Source organism: Chrysochloris asiatica, unplaced genomic scaffold, assembly GCF_000296735.1.
Source record: "Chrysochloris asiatica unplaced genomic scaffold, ChrAsi1.0 scaffold00340, whole genome shotgun sequence".
Lineage (NCBI taxonomy): Eukaryota > Metazoa > Chordata > Mammalia > Afrosoricida > Chrysochloridae > Chrysochloris > Chrysochloris asiatica.
The window spans coordinates 2,237,258-2,240,886 of record NW_006408858.1 but is presented as its reverse complement, the minus strand read 5'-3'; positions in this window follow the sequence as shown (position 1 = coordinate 2,240,886).

Here is a 3,629-nt window from a genome sequence, read left to right as displayed (position 1 = left end):
TTGTTTTCATTTTCTTCAGCTTCAGTTTGAATTTGCATATCAGTAATTGATGGTCTGTTCCACAGTCTGCCCCTGGCCTTGTTTTCACTGATGATATAGAGCTTTTTCATTATCTCGTTCCGTAGATGTAGTCAATTTGATTTCTATGCATTCCATCTGGTGAGAGAGTCATCTCTTATGCTATCTAAAGAAGGTATTTGAAATGAACAAATCATTGGTTTTGCAAAAACCAATGGGAAAATATAGTCCCAATAATTAAACAATGAAGAGATGGAGGAATAAGTATCAATACTTGAAGAAATCAGAATCCTCATTCATTGCTGAGTATAAAATGGTGCAGCCACTTTGGAAAACAGTTTGACAGTTCCACAGAAAGTTAAGAATTTTAACTTTATCATTGCTGCTGTTGTTAAGTGCCATAGAGTCAGCTCTGACTCCTAGTGACCCTGTATAGGGTTTGCTAGGAGCAGCTGGTAAGCTTGAACCACTGACCTTGTGGTCCAAACGGACTTTTATGCATTACTCTGCAGCACCACACCACGAGTCCAGTTTACATCAGGTCAAAAATGGCAATTTGGGCATCCTCAGGTTCTAAAATTGTGTTTTCCTGTGACATGTTTTTTAAGTTTAGAGAACAAAAAGAAGACTGAAGAGACAAGATCAGGAATGTAGGTGGATTGGGTAAGGTTTCCCAGTGAAATGCTCACAGGACAGCCCTTGCTACACTCTAAGAATGATAATGTACGTTATCATGATGGGGGTGGGAGGGTTGCCTTGTCACAACTTTCTTGGCTCTTTTTCTCACCAGTGCAGTTTTGAATTTTCTTAAAACTTCACAACACCCCACCTTGTGACCATCCTGTGTTCTTCAAGAACATTTATCAACATTGCCCTCTTGGGGATCCCAAAAAGCAGTCATTATACCCTTCTGAACTGACCTCTCTGCCTTGAGTTGAACCAGCCCAGCAGAGCCCCTCTTTTTTTGAAGATGTCCAAATGAGCCTAAGACAGGTGAATTTTGTCTGCAGCCATTCACAGATCGCAGATGTATGTTTAAATATGTTTTGTGTGGAATAAATTCATATATATATATATATATATATATGAACTGGAATACTAGTAGCAATAATTTTTAGTTATCCATATATACTTATAAAAATTTGTGCATGATAGCAGTGTTATTCCTAATACCCAAACAGTGGAAGCCATTCAATATCCCTCCACAGATGAATGGGTAAATAAAATGTGGTCTAGTCAAACAATAGAATATTACTCAGCCGTAAAAAGGAATGCAGTACTGATACATGCTACAAAATGAATGAACAGTTAAACTATTATGCTGAGTTGAAGAAGCCAGTCACACACAAAAAATCTAATCACAAATATGATTCCATTTGTATGAAATTTCCAGAATGGACAAATCCATAGAAACAGAGCAGATTCGTGGGGGGCCTGGAAAATGATTGCTAATGGGTCTGGATCTTCTTTTCACATAATGAACTGTTCTGGAATTAAGGTGATTACTCCAGGCTGTGAATATACTCAAAACCACTGCACTGTAAACTTTGAAGGGTGGATTTTACGGTATGTGAATTATGTCTCAATGAAAATACAAGCAGTAGCGATAGTGGGGAGAAAAGAAGACTCAGTTCTTAAATGTACTGGAAGACAGATCAATAGAAATGATTCAGTCTTAAGTACAGGGAGATAAACAATTGACCCAAACAAGCAAACAACAACAACAAAACGATAGTATTTTCCAAAGATGGTCATGACAAGTCTGCCAATGCTCTTCTAGAACTTTAGTAACTCCACCTTGAATCTAGGACTTTGTAATACTTTGTAATTAACTTGTGAAGCTGACTAATAAAAGGCCATGCATTTTCTGCCTTGTGTGCTGACACTTATGCTAACAGTCTAAGGCTTAAGAATGTCCAGACTATCCACAGAAACCATGTTCTACAACCTAATTTGGTGAGTAGTGACTGGGGTCTTAAAAGCTTGTTAGTAGCCAGGTAAGGTGTAACCTGACCATAGGAAAGAAGAGTGATGAAAATCAAAGACACATACAAACAACTAGTCCAATGGACTAATGGGCCATATGAACATCAGTCTCCACCATCCTGAGACCTGAAGAACTAGATGATGCCTGGCTACCACCACAAACTATTCTGAAAGGCATCACATTAGAAAGTCCTGGATAGAGGGGGAGCAAAATGAGCAAAACTGAACATCACACATACACACACACACAAAGACCAGACTTACTGGTCAGACAGAGACCGGTGGCACTCATGAGATTGTGGCCTTTAGTCACCTGTCAGGTCTGAAAATGATCTCATACCCGTAGCTCAACTTTCAGCCAAACAACAGACAGGTCTGTAAGAAGAACAATAACAGTAGGCAGGTACGCACACCTTAGAATTATCAGCGATTTGAGAGGGAAATGGTTGATCTGACCCAAAGACAAAGTTCAGAAGGATTAGGCCAAAAGGAGGATGTGGGATGAATAACGTTACATTACGGGGATGGTCATCAATTATATGAAATAAAATGTGTCTGAGTTGTTGAACAATAACCTCATCTGCTCTGTAAACCTTCACCCAATTCACAATAAAAAAATTAAGAAGAGATTATATAATAAGTCCTGAAAATACATGGGAAGAAGACTGTCTGGCCAGTTGTTCCAGCTCCAGTGACCTTTCAACCCAAATGGTATAAACTACCCAGCTAAGCCCTTCCCAATTCCTGATCTACAGCCATGAGAGACCACAAAATGATGCCATGGCTATTTTAGGTCACTAAATTCTTAGATAAGCATGTCAGAACAGAATGTAAAGTCCAGAAAGAGATACACAGTATATATAGCCAATTAATTTTCATCATAGGCACTATGGCAATCCAATGGGGAAAAGCCAATTTTTCCCACCATATGGTGCTGGAACCATTGGATAAACAGGAAGGAAAATAGAAATCTTGACCTCTACCTAATACCGTACACAAAAATTAACTCAAGATGAATCATAGCCCTAAACATAAAAGTTAAAATGATAAAGCTTTCAGAGGAAACATGGGAGAATATATTCCTGACCTTGAAGGAGACCAAAATTTCTTGGAGAAGACACAAAAAGAATAAAATGAAGATATAAACAACTGATAATTTTGACTAAGTCAAAATTGGAAACATCTGCTCTTCAAAAGACAGTATTTAAAAATGAAAAGCAAGTCATTGTCTTGAGGGGGCAGAAACATATGCAGTGAACATTGGAATCATAAACAAAATATTTAAAAACAAATACACACCTACAACTTAGTAGTAAAAAGACAAACGCCCACTTTTTAAAAGAGCAACAGATTTGGTTAGACACCCCAGCCTTTACAACACTGAGACCAGAAGAACTAGATGGTGCCCAGTTACCACTGCTGACCACTCTGAAAGGGATCCTGGACAGAATGTAAGAAAAATGTAGAACAAAAATCATAAAAACAAAAAACAAGACCTGACTTTCTGGTCTGATGGAGATGGGTAGAACCTCTAAGACTGCGGCCCTGAGGCATCCTTCAAGTCTGGAACTGAACTCATCCCCGTGGCTCAACTTTTAGTGAAACAATGTTGTTGTTGTGAAGTG